At 41.3% G+C, this 18,887-nt stretch overlaps 1 protein-coding gene across 1 annotated transcript in view; it reads left to right on the top strand.

The window, feature by feature from the left end:
* Positions 1–12,570, top strand: part of LOC126284291 (prolactin-releasing peptide receptor-like) — an 842,768-nt gene extending 830,198 nt beyond the window's left edge. Inside the window, exon 11 of the mRNA XM_049983121.1 lies at positions 11,839–12,570. The gene's annotated coding sequence lies outside the window, so the exon portion shown is untranslated. The remainder of the gene's footprint in view (positions 1–11,838) is intronic.
* Positions 12,571–18,887: the final 6,317 nt, after the last annotated feature.

Raw genomic sequence — 18,887 nt, 5'->3', positions numbered from 1 at the left:
TCAACAGTATTCATTTCTGATATATTACTAAATTACATTCCACAAACGAACCATAAATACATAACACAAGGATGGAAAAAATTTTCTATCAGCTTTGTGGTGTGAATTAATAATGTGTAAAAACCATGAATTTTTTTCCAAAAACTAAACATCTACAGATAATTTATTTCACTGCCGTTATGCTCAATTTTATTTTTCATTCTTGAAAAAATAGCAATTAAATAAATGCGTTGGTTAAGGTAATGTGCATCATTATTTTCATTGTCATGCTCATTGTAATACTATAGGGCACAAGTCGTCAAACCTTGTTTTTAAATTAAGAGCCCATATTAACACTGTAGGCCGACGCTCTGGACACCTCGACATATGGGCCTCGAGCCACAGTTTGACTACCACAGCTGTAATGCCTTCCCGCAGAGCTCTCGGACATCTTCTGATGATGTAACAAAAAAGTCTCTTCAGTTTATTCACATCCACAGCTTTTTTTAAACTCTCGTGTTTTTTACATTTTACTGAAGACGAGCGTTCTTGGTACTATGTTACTTTTCTTCACTTCAACAGTGATCGAAGGAGAAATGAACATGGTTTCGAGTTGTTTGGTATATGCCTTGTAAATAAGAACTCTTTGTTCAGATATTTTAAATGATAGCTTCTCTTTTAGTATTATGTTAGCAGTGGTCTTGGAATGACTCACGTGCCAGTCCTTGCCCAGAACCATACAGGTACCATGGTGGTTTAAAACTTCATTATGGCGTGGGGGTAAGCTTACGGTTTCGGGTCTCTGAAATCCTTTCCAGTGGTACCAAATATCGTAAAAGCGGGCACGTAACTGGCAACCTAGAATGTGAGCTAGTCAGCTACTTTGTCGGAATTCAAGACTAAATGTACACCAGAAGCAGTAGATGTTCATATGTGGCAAAACACGTTATTTGTAGATGTCGAATGTAGAGAAATTTCACAGTTTCTGACCAAGATTAAACAGGCAGATAGTAAGTTTTGGTCAAATTCATATACTGCATTTACAAGTACACGAATACATCTTTTGATGTTTTGTAGTTGTTGAGTTTCGGGAGTACGGTCTTCAGTTACAAATTGCTGTTGGTTCATACGATGAAATAAAATCAAATACCACACTTTTTTGAACGATTCCATGCCACTCACAGTTGTCAGTTTTTCCTTCGCTGATTGCGAGACGAGGGTAGTCATAAAGTTATAACTATTACCATAAAAAAGAAAATGAGCTTGCGACCCCTAAATTTGGTGTTGGACTTCATCCTTCTCTACGTATTCATCTGTCAATGCAACATACGAGACATATTCCGAACGTAAGGTCCGATAGGTCGCGAAATGGAAACCACAGGAAAATCAAAAGTGTTTTACTTGTAATACTTAGCCACATCTTCCAGCAACACCTCTACATATTCGCCACCCCATTTGACATATTTGTCGTAGCGTTCTACCAACTTTCCAGTACCTCGACATAGAAGGGAGTAGCCTGCACCTTTCATCGATTCTCTACGCTGATCTTCAATTCGTTGTCTATGCCAAAATGTTGACTTCAAAGTCAGCGGTTCACGTCAACAGAGATGAAAATCAGAGGGAGCTAAATCCAGACAGTATGGAGGGCAATCAAACACTTCTCATCGAAAACACTGTAGGGGTGTCCTCATTGCACTTGCAGAGTGCGATCGAGAAACGCCATGAAAAAGAAAATGCATGACAGTTATGTTGTGTGGGCCGCATCAGATCAGGCGAAATTTGTCACGGGCACTCATACTTGGCGGGAGACACTGTTTTCTAGGCGTGTTTACGTGCTCACTGGGCGCTCAGACCTGAAAAATACAGACGTGACGCGATCGACGGACATACTGGAGACACTGCCCAACACATCTATGCAAAGTTTTATCGGATTTTCACTGTGGTTTCCATTAAAAGACCGATCGGACCTTACTCTCGGTATGCGGCTTGTCTTTTCTTCCACAGTGAGTGACTTGGCGGACACCTTGGCTGTAGCCGTTCTTGCTGCAGAGTCATCATTCTGAAAACAACTGCTACGAATTGCTTCTTCATTGGAGGAAAAACAAGAACTGAATACCTGGAATATATGAAAGGCGACACAAAAGTTGATAGCCCAGGAAGCAGCATTTGCGTCGGTGTACTGTGTGAAATGGGCTGCGGCGTTCTCGCGTGGCAAAAATGTCCAATTGAACAGTGTTAGCCTGACAATAGAGATTTCGGTAGTATGCCACTGTGACAGTTTGTCTGTCACGGCCGGCTCCTGTGGCCGAGCGGTTCTAGGCTCTTCAGTCCGGAACCATGTGGCTGCTACTGTCACATGTTCGAATCCTGGGCATGGATGTGTGTGATGTCCTTAGGTTAGATAGGTTTAAGTAGTTCTTAGCCAAGGAACTGAAGACCTCAGATCTTACATCCCATTGTGTTTTGAACCATTTGTCTGTTAAGCGCTTGATACGTTACCGCCACACCGAGGCGGACTCAAACAACACCCAGGAAAAAAAAAAAGTGCTCGGAGCACTATGGGAGTTAATATCTAGAACTTAAAACTCCGTAAACCTAACTAACCTAAGGACATCACGCACAGCCATGCCCGAGGGAGTATTCGAACCTGCGACAGTAGCGGTCTCGCAGTTTCGACTGAAGCGCCTAGAACCGCTCGGCCAGAACGGCCGGCTCAACACTCTCAGCATCTACTTGCTTAGAAGTGGTTGCCTCTTCTCCCCTTTCTGCTGTGATAAATCCACGTCTCACGTGATTTTGCTTGCTCCTTTACTTCGGGGCTGTGCTGATGCACTCAGCTCTGAAACATAATCAGAAAGCAGCTAAAGACGTCGTCATGGATGGCCCGGCGTAACTGCTACGTTCCCGCTGCTGCTCCGGTTCGCTGGGCTTTTTGACTGGAAGTGAACAGCAGGTGGCGACATTTGTTAGGTTGAGAATATGTAAGATGTAGAAAACTGACATGCCTCTGATTTTCACTTTTTCCATCAAAACCTCAACTGTGTTACACCGCTATGCAAGCACCAGAAGCACTGCTTTCATTTCGGTTATCTGTATGCAAAATGTTATTTTTTCGTGGGGAAGTTTTAACTATCCTACTTGCTCTTGCACAGTTTCAGTCTCAGGCAATTTTCGACTACACTCCTGGAAATTGAAATAAGAACACCGTGAATTCATTGTCCCAGAAAGGGGAAACTTTGTTGACACATTCCTGGGGTCAGATACATCACATGATCACACTGACAGAACCACAGGCACATAGACACAGGCAACAGAGCATGCACAATGTCGGCACTAGTACAATGTATGTCCACCTTTCGCAGCAATGCAGGCTGCTATTCTCCCATGGAGACGATCGTAGAGATGCTGGACGTAGTCCTGTGGAACGGCTTGCCATGCCATTTCCACCTGGCGCCTTAGTTGGATTAGCGTTCGTGCTGGACGTACAGACCGCGTGAGACGACGCTTCATCCAGTCCCAAACATGCTCAATGGGGGACAGATCCGGAGATTTGCTGGCCAGGGTAGTTGACTTACGCCTTCTAGAGCACGTTGAGTGGCACGGGATACATGCGGACGTGCATTGTCCTGTTGGAACAGCAAGTTCCCTTGCCGGTCTAGGAATGGTAGAATGATGGGTTCGATGACGGTTTGGATGTACCGTGCACTATTCAGTGTCCCCTCGACGATCACCAGAGGTGTACGGCCAGTGTAGGAGATCGCTCCCCACACCTTGATGCCGGGTGTTGGCCCTGTGTGCCTCGGTCGTATGCAGTCCTGATTGTGGCGCTCACCTCCACGGCGCCAAACACGCATACGACCATCATTGGCACCAAGGCAGAAGCGACTCTAATCGCTGAAGACGACACGTCTCCATTCGTCCCTCCATTCACGCCTTTCGCGACACCACTGGAGGCGGGCTGCACGATGTTGGGGCGTGAGCGGAAGACGGCCTAACGGTGTGCGGGACCGTAGCCCAGCTTCATGGAGACGGTTGCGAATGGTCCTCGCCGATACCCCAGGAGCAACAGTGTCCCTAATTTGCTGGGAAGTGGCGGTGCGGTCCCCTACGGCACTGCGTAGGATCCTACGGTCTTGGCGTGCATCCGTGCGCCGCTGCGGCCGGTCCCAGGTCGACGGGCACGTGCACCTTCCGCCGACCACTGGCGACAACATCGATGTACTGTGGAGACCTCACGCCCCACGTGTTGAGCAATTCGGCGGTACGTCCACCCGGCCTCCCGCATGCCCACTATACGCCCTCGCTCAAAGTCTGTCAACTGCACATACGGTTCACGTCCACGCTGTCGCAGCATGCTACCAGTGTTAAAGACTGCGATGGAGCTCCTTATGCCACGGCAAACTGACTGACACTGACGGCGGCGGTGCACAAATGCTGCGCAGCTAGCGCCATTCGACGGCCAACACCGCGGTTCCTGGTGTGTCCGCTGTGCCGTGCGTGTGATCATTGCTTGTACAGGCCTCTCGCAGTGTCCGGAGCAAGTATGGCGGGTCTGACACACCGGCGTCAATGTGTTCTTTTTTCCATTTCCAGGAGTGTATATAGAAACATTTATTCGTTGTATGCCCATACTTGTCTCTTACACTTGTTCTACATAAACCATGTCCTAAGTCTTGTAATTATGGTTACACACGTCATTTCCACAATTAAAACTGTACAACATCTACTTACTCTTGAATAATACGAATTACGTTGAGTGTTTATACACACGATTTTAGGCGCCAACTGTCAAATTTTGCACTTGTAATTACAGATGACATCTAAACTGAGAAGTACAAGGTGGATCGTGATTTATATACTACACCTATACGAGACCATAATGGCAGTACTTTCTATCGCAGATCTTTGATGATCGTAGAGTTAACAAACGTAAATAGGTGCTCGTAAACATTTGTAGGCTGAAACTGTGCGATAGTATAGAAGATATACGAAGAACTGACAGCTGTAGGAGCTATGGAAAGACGGTAGAAGTACTTAGCAACTCTAGTCCCAGATCCAAAGAAAATATTGCAATATGACACAGCGCAAGTCTAAAAGTATCGTAACGCCAGAGTACCACGTACCAGATTTTGTTCTTCGTAATCTGTTGTTTCCTCTTACTTTCCTTCCATTATTTCTTCATCTGTTCACTGAAAGGCCACCAGCAGAATAAGCAACTGATTAGAGTTACATACTGTTCTGATATGCAGAAATAGTTTAACTAGGTGCAGGCAGCAGAGGGAAAAGTCACAAATGGGTAACAAAGGCAGGAATACGTAAGACCGATTAGAGAACATATTGACTGAAGTAATTACATGGGGATGAAACGAACCAGTGACAGTGCTCCTAATAATTTTTTCCTCCATAATATAAGGTATATAGGTTACGATCCGGCGTATGGTGAGAAACGGAACGGAGCCTGGATTATCGCATCTCAAGAACTTTCTCATGGATTCCTCTACACACGGTCGTACAAAATGCCACTGGCGACACTGTAACACCAAATCAAAGGTTACGTAGCACTGAGAACGCTATCAGCAGCTGTGGAAGTCTTCAAATCTCCAAGAGATAATCCGTAGATCATTGCAGAGACACTTTGACATTACATTCTTATTGAGGAGCATCAAGTAGAATACTTGCCTTAACATTCTTCGCGAAGTCTTGCTTAAAAATTTCTACAAATTTATAAACGCAAGTCCCCTTTTTAATAAATTACGAATTTGTAGACCACAGGCATTTGAAATTGCTTGATAGTTTCTCTCTTTTTCATTTTCAAAATACTGATCTGTACTTTTGAAATACTTCGTTTATTACACCGTAATTTTTGTTATGTTCTCCAAGTTATTTGTGAATGTTTAAATGGCTCTGAGCACTATGCGACTTAACTTCTGAGGTCGTCAGTCGCCTAGAACTTAGAAGTAATTAAACCTAACGAACCTAAGGACATCACACACATCCATGCCCGAGGCAGGATTCGATCCTGCGACCGTAGCAGTCGCTCGGCTCCCGACTGTAGTGCCTACAACCGCACGGCCACTCCGGCCGGCTGTGAATGTTCACATTTCCATTGTTTCTTCTTGTATTGTTCCTTAACTTAATCAAGAGTTCTTCTGCGCACTTCAAAATATTTCTTCTCTATTTCGACTTCAGTGCCAACTTAACCATATCTACTGTTATAAATCACAGTTTTTTTTGTTTTTTTTGTCATCAGTCTACTGACTGGTTTGATGCGGCCCACCACGAATTCTTTTCCTGTGCTAACCTCTTCATCTCAGAGTAGCACTTGCAACCTACGTCCTCAATTATTTGCTTGACGTATTCCAATCTCTGTCTTCCTCTACAGTTTTTGCCCTCTACAGCTCCCTCTAGTACCATGGAAGTCATTCCCTCATGTCTTAGCAGATGTCCTATCATCCTGTCCCTTCTCCTTATCAGTGTTTTCGACATATTCCTTTCCTCTGCGATTCTGCGTAGAACCTCCTCATTCCTTACCTTATCAGTCTATAGCACCACATCTCAAATGCTTCGATTCTCTTCTGTTCCGGTTTCCCCACAGTCCATGTTTCACTACCATACAATGATGTACTCCAGACGTAAATTCTCAGAAATTTCTTCCTCAAATTAAGGCCGGTATTTGATATTAGTAGATTTCTCTTGGCCAGAAATGCCTTTTTTGCCATAGAGATTCTGCTTTTTATGTCGTCCTTGCTCCGTCCGTCATTGGTTATTTTACTGCCTACGTAGCAGAATTCCTTAACTTCATTGACTTCGCGCCCATCAATCCTGACGTTAAGTTTCTCGCTGTTCTGATTTATACTACTTCTCATTACCTTCGTCTTTCTCCGATTTACTCTCAAACCATACTCTGCACTCATTAGACTGTTCATTCCGTTCAGCAGATCATTTAATTCTTCTTCACTTTCACTCAGGATAGCAATGTCATCAGCGAATCGTATCATTGATATCCTTTCACCTTGAATTTTAATTCCACTCCTGAACCTTTCTTTTATTTGCATCATTGCTTCCTCGATGTACAGATTGAAGAGTAGGGGCGAAAGGCTACAGCCTTGTCTTACACCCTTCTTAATACGAGCACTTCGTTCTTGGTCGTCCACTCTTATTATTCCCTCTTGGTTGTTGTACATATTGTATATGACCCGTCTCTCCCTATAGCTTACCCCTACTTTTTTTCAGAATCTCGAACAGCTTGCACCATTTTATACTGTCGAACGCTTTTTCCAGGTCGACAAATCCTATGAACGTGTCTTGATTTTTCTTTAGCCTTGCTTCAATTATTAGCCGTAACGTCAGAATTGCCTCTCTCGTGCCTTTACTTTTCCTAAAGCCAAACTGATAGTCACCTATCGCATTCTCAATTTTCTTTTCCATTCTTCTGTATATTATTCTTGTAAGCAGCTTCGATGCATGAGCTGTTAAGCTGATTGTGCGATAATTCTCGCACTTGTCAGCTCTTGCCGTCTTCGGAATTGTATGGATGATGCTTTTCCGAAAGTCAGATGGTATGTCGCCAGACTTATACATTCTACACACCAACGTGAATAGTCGTTTTGTTGTCACTTCCCCTAATGATTTTAGAAATTCTGATGGAATGTTATCTGTCCCTTCTGCCTTATTTGACCGTAAGTCCTCCAAAGCTCTTTTAAATTCCGATTTTAATACTGGACCCCCAATCTCTTCTAAATCACCCTCAGAGAGGTTTTCAATGTATTCTTTCCACCTATCTCCTCTGCATTTAACAGTGGAATTCCCGTTGTACTCTTAATGTTACCACCGTTGCTTTTAATGTCACCAAATGTTGTTTTGACCTTCCTGTATGCTGAGTCTGTCCTTCCGACAATCATATCTTTTTCGATGTCCTCACATTTACCCTGCAGCTATTTCGTCTTAGCTTCCCTGCACTTCCTATTTATCTCATTCCTCAGCGACTTGTATTTCTGTATTTCTGATTTTCCCGGAACATGTTTGTATTTCCTGCTTTCATCAATCAACTAAAGTATTTCTTCTGTTACCCATGGTTTTTTCGCTGCTACCTTCTTTGTACCTGTGTTTTCCTTCCCAACTTCTGTGATGGTCCTTTTTAGAGATGTCCATTCCTCTTCAACTGTGCTGCCTACTGCGCTACTCCTTATTGCTGTACCTATAGCGTTAGAGAACTTCAAACGTATATCGTCATTCCTTAGAACTTCCGTATCCCAATTCTTTGCGTATTGATTCTTCATGACTAATGTCTTGAACTTCAGCCTACTCTTCACCACTACTATATTGTGATCTGAGTCTATATCTGCTCCTGCGTACGCCTTACAATCCATTATCTGATTTCGGAATCTCTGTCTGACCATGATGTTATCTAATTGAAGTCTTCCCGTATCTCCCGGCCTGTTTCAAGTATACCTCCTCCTCTTGTGATTCTTGAACAGGGTATTCGCTATTACTAGCTGAAACTTGTTACAGAACTCAATTAGTCTTTCTCCTCTTTCATTCCTTGTCCCAAGCCCATGTTCTCCTGTAACGTTTTCTTCTACTCCTTCCCCTACAACTGCATTCCAGTCGCCCATGACTATTAGATTTTCGTCCCCCTTTACATACTGCATTACCCTTTCAATATCCTCATACACTTTCTGTATCTGTTCATCTTCAGCTTGCGACGTCGGCATGTATACCTGAACTATCGTTGTCGGTGTTGGTCTGCTGTCGATTCCTACACCTGTTATACCATTTTCTGCTGCTGTTGATATTACCGGATACTCATCTGACCAGAAATCCTTGTCTTCCTTCCACTTCACTTCACTGATCCCTATTATATCTAGATTGAGCCTTTGCGTTTCCCTTTTCAGATTTCCTAGCTTCCCTACAACGTTCAAGCTTCTGACATTCCACGCCCCGACTCGTAGAACATTATCCTTTCGTTGATTATTCAATCTTTTTCTCATGGTAACCTCCCCCTTGGCAGTCCGCTCCCGGAGATCCGAATGGGGTACTATTCCTGAAACTTTTGCCACATGTTCTGTGGATACACGTTACGTGTCTTTAATGCAGTGGTTTCCATTGCCTTCTGCATCCTCATGTCGTTGATAATTGCCTTTAGGGGCAATTTCCCACCCCTAGGACAAGAGAGTGCCCTGAACCTCTATCCGCTCCGCTTTCAAAAGGCCGTTGGCAGGAGGAGGCTGACTTCTTATGCGGGAAGTCTTCGGCCGCCAATGCTGATTATTTATTAAAATTTAGACAGTGGCGGGGATCGAACCTGGGACCGAAGACGCTTTGATTATGAATCAAAGACGCTACCCCTAGCCCACAGGTACCAAATGTTTTGTTTTCCTACTGTTACCATATTTCTCTCTCAATTCATTGTGGTATACCTCTGATCATGTTTGGCGTTTTTTTGCTCAAATCACATTTCAAAGCTGCACTCCATTCCTGCATTTTTCATCGAATACAGCTTTAAACGATCTGATGCTGATGTCCCTTTGCTTCTGAGATACTAAATGTTTTACACTATTTTGCCGCATACACCTCAATTCTTAGGTTTACGGGTTAACAGTCAACGTTTTGATTACTCTTCATCACTGCTGTCTTTAATTCACTGTTATCCCCGATGTCGGTGGTAAGTGTGCTTCTTCAGCATGCTGTTAAATTCATTCTACACATGTTGAATGTCTGCCTTAGCTTCAACCGAATAGACTATTATACTGTGGACCTAATTACTGATTATTTCCCCTTTAACTCGAATTATCATTCCCTAACATCATTCACTCTTTGTCAAGCTGTACAAGTTGAGCAAGAGTCACGCCAGAGGTTCGAGCCCTCCCTCGAACATGGTTGCGAGTTTAGCGTTAAGTTAGCTTAAGTAGTGTGTAAGTCTAGGGACCGATGACCTCAGCAGTTTGGTCCCTCAAGAATTCACACACAATTTTTTGAGCGAGAGTGGCAAATTATAACCTTGGCTTACATGACTTATGTCATGGCATAGTGTTTCTTGATCTCCTGTTGTAATAAATGTTGTTTGCATCTTTAACCCATAGCGTATCACGTTCTTGTATATTTTGCTCCTATTCAAAATGGTTCAAATGGCTCTGAGCACTATGGGACTCAACTGCTGTGGTCATTAGTCCCCTATAACTTAGAACTACTTAAACCTAACTAACCTAAGGACATTACACACATCCATACCCGAGGCAGGATTCGAACCTGCGACCGTAGCAGTCGCACGGTTCCGGATTGCGCGCCTAGAACCGCGAGACCACCGGGGCCGGCTTGCTCCTATTAATGACAATATTTTAGATATCTTTTTCCACACTGCATTCTAGAAAGTTTCCCTTATCTTTGAAAATTCCATGTACATATAACAGTTTACACATTTGTGTTCACAGGCCGAACTTTGATGTATTGTAACTCTACTTTCTGTACGAGAATGCTTGTTTTGACACCTTCGCTCTCCCCGCCCCGGAAGTTCGAGTTCTCCCTGGGGCATGTGTGTGTATGTGTTGTGCATAGCATTAAGTTAGATTAAGTAGTGTGTAGGCTTAGGGACCGGTGACCTCAGCAGTTTGGTCCCATATCACCTTAGCACAAATTTCCAAATGCTGGTTTTCATCAGTTCCAACTATAGTGTTGTTCCGTGCATCAATCTTCAACCTTGGTCGCCTGAAAAGTCTCATACTTATTGCCTCGTACTTTATCCATAGAGTGACCTTAATTCATCTGTAGAATTACAGCATTTATTTAATGACTGCTCTCTAAACCTTGTGTACCACACAAATTATTATTCTTGTTCTTATGTATTTTACTAACACAAGGTATTTCACAGAAAATCTCATTGATGCATGATGAATTAAGTCTTTTTTCCACAATGTTGTTGTACATGTTGATTCCCAAACTATAAATTTTATTCACACCAGAAAAATAAATCCCACCACGCAGCAACATATATTTACTTTTAGATCGGTTTTAAGCCCTTACAGAATCATCTAAGACGCAAAAAATTCGTCTTTTGCTGTATAAGGGGCGGAAACACACAAGCCAAATAAAATTTATCGTCGATGAAGATTGCTAATCTACAACTCAAAGTGGAAAAGTCTTCAGCCATGAGCTAAACCTAAGAGAACTAAAAGTACGATTAGACCAGACGATTACAGGTTACAGTCCACAATGAGATACGTACTGTATTGTTCCTTTACAACTAATAACAAATTCTGTAATGTCTTCGAAGACTCTTGAAGCAAAAATGTAATTATTGTGTGGAGAGAAGCTCTGAACTGATAAGGTAAAAGCAACTCGAATGAGGATTATCGTATCTCTGTGAAACTACTTTTGAGAGTGTCCTAAGTCTGAAGTGGTAGTTAGAGAAATTTGAAAAATAATTATTTATGAAGTACTACCATTAACTACCCCGTTTACCAGATATTTACTAAGAAAATGTTATAAGAATAAGCTGAAACTTAAACAGAGAAAACAGACGTAACAGACGTATGTGATTTTTTTATTTAATTTGTAAATTACCTTCATATGCATAGAAGATAAACATTTTTATTTTGAAAGGAATTAAAATATTACTTACCTGCATGTTGCTGTTTTCAGTCAGTGTTGTGGAATCGTCATTGATATTCAGATTCTTATCGTTGCTTTGGTGGCATAGAGATTTCATCGGTATAAATGTGGTTGTCACCTGGCAACAGACATAAATGAACAAAAACATTTTTATGAAATAAATCCTCGTCTGGTAACAATTTTCAGTTGTCACGAAATATTCAGAATATGGTTAGTGCAAATGATAATCATGTATCCCTTTCTATATTTCAGTTTCTTTGTGAGATTGTACGACAGTGTCGGTTCCAAGCCTACATAATCAACCAAGAGGAGCTAGTCTGATCATCATGTAGGTCCTCAAACAGCTGTGGAAAACGAAAATTTCTTCTTCTGGAGAGACTCAGGCAGTGAACAGGAAAATCAATCGTCTTGTGCATTGAACAACAACAACAAAAACGGAATCGCTCGCACCCATCTTCTGCAAACTGTGAATTTAATATTATTCAATGAAAGACTGTCTCATAATAATTGCTGGATTTGATCCCATAATACTTTATAATAGTGAAGGTGTGTACTCCAACTGAAATATTTGAAACAAATGGTTTCCTTTCGGAGATTTAATACATATGTATATAGAAATCTTTTATATTATGAAGTTTCATTATATTACAATGCACAACTCTGTAAATTATTTGCAATAGTAAATATTTTGAAACACTGAACTTCTGTGTTTTTATCTCTCAAAATAAAAAAGTCTGAAGTGAAAACCATACTAAATGATAATATTTCATGTCAACGATCTCTATATGTACATACTGATTTTGTGTTTTTCAATATACTTACAAAAGTCCATCAACACTAAGAACAGCCATATTGTGGAATTAAATCATTCTGCTCTATACGTTTGCTAATGATATCGACACATCAAGCCATGGTACGCCGTATTATACGAGAGATGACTATATGATAATCAGATCAATGCAAAATAAAATATACTGCACTTTTCATGTTCTTTAATTGAGATGCCCAAACAAGGAATTCTGGAGAGCAAAATGACAGCTTTCGTTGCGCATTACCTGCATACATGCTATCATAACTGTTTTCAGCTATCTTCCAGTACTATGATTTCGTTCACTTTTCATACATCCCACAGCTCACGTAGTGTCGCTTATGAAAACTCTACAGACAGACACTAGGGCATATGGATGTGCTGTATACTGCATTTCATGTGACCCCTTAAAAAAAGAAATAAACTGGGCTTCAGTATTTAAAAGGATGGTGTCCTTCTTTGCTAACTTAAAGCAATGATGATTCAGCATTTGGGTGTGAACTCTCCCAGCAGTGGCAGTATCTGTGTTGAAAGGATTTAGCAGAGTATCTCTGACAATCTGTGTTGAAAGGATCTAGCAGAGTATCTCTGACTAAGTGCGATCAGAAACACATACTCTGTGCTGCGTCCGCAAAGGATCTTAATACTCAGCCTTGCCATGTGGTATTGGAAGCCATATACGTTATTGAAATAAAATCCCACCTTCAGTAATGGGTCTTGTTCATAATGCGTTCTTTCAAGTCTAAAGCTCCTACAACTCGGTTTGGGAAGGCACACAAACAGTGGTATAGAACTACAAACCGATTAGTCACTTCCTTTGAAGTTGTTGAAAAAGCTTTCCATTTAAAAGCTAAGCACACAAAAAGAAGTAAAAGAAGTAAATTTTTTCAAAAATTTTAGGTAAAAGAGAAGTCCATCATTCTGCTGAAGGTTGTTCAGAATACAGGAACGTATCGTTTTCACTTCACCCTTATTGACTCCTGTGATAAGATGGAATACCTACAGCCATCCTTACGATATTATTTATTATTGGCTACCAGTTTCGGTACTTCCGGCAGTAACTGACCCTGGTGGTGTTAAGTCCAGTCGTATACACTGCCAACTGGTTGTGCAATTCAGGTTGTCATCAAAACATACACCCAATAATTTGAATTTTCAAATATCGACACAAAGTCACTATGAAATAAATTGAATTTAACTTTGTCAGCTCTTTCTACTTATACCTCTTCCTATACCACCTCTTTTAACTTTCTCCTGCATCAGTTGTTGGTATGACTATTGTTGTACAGATTTGAACATAGTGTGTACTGTCAAAATTAATGGAGAACCTTTTTCATACAACCACTTAATAACTCTTCAAAATAAGTCAATAACCATCTCTTCTGCTGCCTTCTCTCCAATGGGGTTTGTTATAAGACTAGAGTCGACTGCAGAAAGTAGTAGTTCTGCTTGTTGAATGCCACGTCGGAGGTCAGTCAGACATATAAGGAATATGAGCAGACCCAAAATTGATTTCTATGGCAGTGCTTTTTTGATTTCTCCCCAGTCACTTAAATCTTCTACCTTTCCAACACTGTTTTGAATTACTGAGCACAGCTTTTTGCTTTCTGTTTGTCAAGTATGAGTCAAACCAGTTGCATGTGAAGCCATCAGGTGCAAATAACTTCAGCTTTTCTAACATGTTCTACACAATAAAACAGCTTGGAAAGAGATCAGAAAAAAGCCTACCTGCTGGTATTTAAGGCTTGTAATATTTGGGGAGGGGGGAGTTAAGATGTACATAGCATTTTCAGTAAGGGAATCCTTCTCGCTTCCAAACATTGTTATGCTAAGTAAATTGTTCCTGCTCGGATCTGAGACTACTCTTGAGTACATCACTTCTTCAGATATTTTGGAGGAAGATGTCAGTAAGCAAAATTCATGATATTTATTTAACTCTCTCTTGTCACTTTCCCTTTAAAGATATTTAACAATTGCATATTTTAATCTGTATGGAACAATTCCCTGTGCCAGTGATGCATTATATATATCACTAAGGGCATTACTTATTAAGTTAGAGTAATGTTTCTGAATTATGTTTGAAATTCCATCAACACCATATGAGCTTTTGTTTCTTAGAATTTTTAAATTTCTATTAATTTCAATGAAGGATGTTGATGCTACTTCTAGTTGCTTCAAGTTATGTGAAATGACATTTCTAATATTTTCTTCCTTCTTTAAATGGACAATTTAATCCATTTATTCTGCTACATTTAGAAAGCGTTTGTTAGACTAACTCACAACTTGTGAACTATCAGTTTCACGACATTGTCATATCATTTAATTGTTATGATACCTTCTACAGTGACTGGCTGTTTGGTCTCCCATTTTACAGTATTCCATGTAGTTTTAATCTTATTATTTGCATTACTTATTTCAGTCAGGATGTGCACACATATTTAATTTTAAGTTTCCTTAAAATAGTACCGTATTCTATGGACCACGCAAGTAATGTCATATGTTGACTTATTCTGGCATTTACTTGTATATAAATTTCTCTATTCCTCTTATATCAGATTTTCATTCACTTAGACATCCATGGGTTACTTCTTTTTGTAAGAGGTTTTCTGCATAATTTTTAGGGTAGCTAGTTTCAAATAATAACACAAAATTCACTATGAAATGAGTTGAATTTAACACTGACATCTCTTTCTTCATAAACTTCATCTTATATCAACTATTTTTTACTTACTCTTAAATCACTGTATGCTGTTGTTTGTAGTAAGCCGCATTGCTTTTTATGTATTAACCTAACGGCTGTAGGATGCTATACCATATATTTCCATCAGTTGTGGATCATGATCAGGTTGTCCATTAAGAACTGAGTGCATTTTAGTTGTTTGAGCACTATCTACAAATATACTATCACACTGAGTCCTAGTACACTGTTGCACATGAGTTGCAAAATTAACTACTGACATTAGGTTGAAACACCCATAAATAATGTCTGCGGTTCCTTTTTCCTTTTGTATCTTCTGAAATTTACTTCGAAATGTCCACAAACTACTGTTTCTTCTTATCTGACATGCAGATCAATAATATACTGGTGCCTGTAGAGCACATTTTGTAAGCTAGAGTCAGGTAATAGAACTCTTGAAAAAATTATAACATGATATGATTATAATAATAGCCATGAAAGTAAAATAGATTTTTTTTATTAGAACATTAAGGGATTGACGTTGTCACTGCCATTATACACCCTACCAGGTCTCGTAAACACACTAAACACAAACAACATAACAGTCACAGCAAACTGAAAATCCAGTCATTTATATAACCGTCTACAGCGTACATGTACGAAGCTACCATGTCTTCCGGGTGCTTCACTTCTTTAGACGGGCAATGCAGTTACTGCGTTCAACAGATATGGCACACAAGTCGAAAAGGAAGTGCACAGGAATGAGGTACCTTTACTTCAGTTTTACACTCATATTTCCTCCAAGTGTACGAAATTCCACGCTTCGGTATTTCATATCATTATTTTGATACTACACGGATTTGTACCTCAACATACTTTTCCTGGATAAGAATACTGTGAGACACAGCCACTCACCAGCTATCAATAATAGTATTACAATGACAGAAACGAAGTCATCCTGTTTATAATATAGTTGCAAATTAATTACATCAGTAAAGAAAACTGTTGAGAAGAAATGCCGTAAATAATGTCCTTTCTTCCCCGCGAAAAAAATATTGCACATCTGATGTCTCCAACTACAAGCGCTGTGAAAGCAGCAAAATCACTGCAGAGATCCAAAGTTGCGGTCAAATGGTTCAGATGGCTCTGAGCACTATGGAACTTAACTTCTGTGGTCATCAGTCCCCTAGAACTTAGAACTACTTAAACCTAACTAACCTAAGGACGTCACCCACATTCAAGCCCGAGGCAGGACTCGAATCTGCGATCGTAGCTGTCGCGCGGAAAATTGCGGTCATATTTCGTTCCTGGATCTTGAGGTAATGAGGCAAGACAAATCATATGCCTTCATGGTGTTGCCATGTCTAAAGTGACTGGCGAACTTCGCTTCCAGATAATTTTATTTGCTGTCATATTTCGGCCTTATGACAGTGGCGGAGGTCACTTTACGTGTTACTGTCATTACCTCCCTTTCCTGTTCCAGGCGGGAACAATGAATGCTGAAAAGCCTCCGTGCGCGCTCGAATCTCGCTAATTTTACAATCGTGATCTCCTCGGGAGGTATGCTTTTGGATAACGTAGTGAGACATCTACAGCCGTGAATGTAGCTTCATCAACATCCCCAAAAAATTCGAAGCGATGTGTACTGCGAGAGATCAATTCATGAAGAGCAAATAGCCTGTGCTCCTCACGGGGAGAGTGATTCTGCTCCACGATAACCTCCTCGGGAGGTATAAGTAGGGGAAAGCAATATATTCGATACCTCATCCAGAAAGGCACCCTCTCTAAACATGGCGAGCAAGCTAGATGATGAAGCTTGACTACCGAAACGAGGTGCTGAGACTTGTGTTCCTAATATTAACGATTGTAAACTAAGGTATATCGAGTGTTCCAATGAAAGGGAACGAAACGCCTTAACGACCAGTCCGCTTGAAATCTGCATTTGCCGCTTTTCGATAACGTAGTGAGACATCTACAGACGCGAATATAGATTCATCAACATCCCGTAAAAATTCGAAGCTGAGCCCTCAGCAAGCAACGGCGTCCGAGATATGATACTCATCGGATTCATCGAGCACGGAGAAAACATTAACAGTGATGTGTACTGCGAGAGATCAGTTCCATGAAGAGCAAATAGCCTGTGCTCCACACGGGGAGGGTGATTCTGCTCCACGATAACGTGCGCCCACACGTCTCCAAGGTCACACGAAGTGTGGTTGCCAAGTTCGAGTGCAAGCAGATTCAGCAACTAACCTACATGCCAGACATGTCGCGCTGCGGCCTCCATGTGTTTGGTTCGTTAAAAAAAATCTCAAAGGGAAAGTCGGACGACAAACTAAAGGACACAGTGGATGACTGTCACAGTCACAGGAATTCTAGGAACATGGAATCCATTGCCTTCTGAGACAGTGGAGTAGTTGTTCTCAGGTCTCTGCTGATTAATTTTGAATACACCCGTCTCTCATTTATAACGATTACATGAACAGCCTCCGCTTCTGGTCTTTAAGATCAATTATATGACATATACCACTGTAGGATTATTTACATCAGTCATGTAACAAATTTATCTAAAGTGTTCTCTCAAAATTCGTTCCATTTCCTTAACGGATCACACTGTGTGATCAAAAGCTTCCGGACACCTGGCTGAAAATGACTTACAAGTTCATGGTGCCCTCCATCGGTAATCCTAGATATCCATGTGGTGTTGGCGCACCCTTAGCCTTGATGGCAGCTTCCACTCTACATCTACACCTACATACACCGCAAGACACCTAACGGTGTGGGGCGGAGGGCACTTTACGTGCCACTGTCATTACCTCCCTTTTCTGTTCCAGTCACGTATGGTTCGCTGGAAGAACGACTGTCTGAAAGCCTCCGTGCGCGCTCGAATCTCTCTAATTTTACATTCGTGATCTCCTCGGGAGGTATAAGTAGGGGGAAGCAATATATTCGATACCTCATCCAGAAACGCACCCTCTCCAAACCTGGACAGCAAGCTACACCGCGATGCAGAGCGCCTCTCTTGCAGAGTCTGCCACTTGAGTTTGCTAAACATCTCTGTAACGCTATCACGCTTACAAAATAACCCTGCGACGAAACGCGCCGCTCTTCTTTGGATCTTCTCTATCTCCTCCGTCAACTCGATCTGGTACGGATCCCACATTGATGAGCAATACTCAAGTATAGGTCGAACGAGTGTTTTGTAAGCCACCTCCTTTGTTGATGGACTACATTTTCTAAGGACTCTCCCAATGAATCTCAACCTAGCACCCGCCTTACCAACAATTAATTTTATATGATCATTCAACTTCAAATCGTTCCGTACGCACACTCCCAGATATTTTACAGAAGTAACTGCTACTAGGGTTTGTTCCGCTATCCTATAATCATACAATTAAGGATCCTTTTTTCTATGTATGTTTAATGAGGTCGCTGACAAGGAGTACCTGGCAGTAGGTGGCAGCACAGTGCACCTAATATGAAAAACTATGTTTTGGGGGTGTCCGGATGTTTTTGATAATATAGTTAAAAAATATGTTGCAGGTGAATAGCAAAGAATAACTGTAACGATATAACATATTAATGGTGTCAGAAACGGAATGGTCTGGTAAATATAACATTACAGTGAGTTCGTGACGATGTATTTCATTTCAATACGTGTCATAAAATTTTTGGATTTTGTCACAACTCGCCATTTTTTAGTTACTGCACGCCACCAACCGTGGACCTCGCCGGAATGGAGTGAACGGGGGTCTCAACGTTCTGGATGACTGTACAGTGGGTTTATCTGTGGAGAGACGAGACTTATAAATAATT

The sequence above is a fragment of the Schistocerca gregaria genome, chromosome 8, assembly GCF_023897955.1.
Source record: "Schistocerca gregaria isolate iqSchGreg1 chromosome 8, iqSchGreg1.2, whole genome shotgun sequence".
Lineage (NCBI taxonomy): Eukaryota > Metazoa > Arthropoda > Insecta > Orthoptera > Acrididae > Schistocerca > Schistocerca gregaria.
This window is presented reverse-complemented; position numbering and strand designations above follow the sequence as displayed.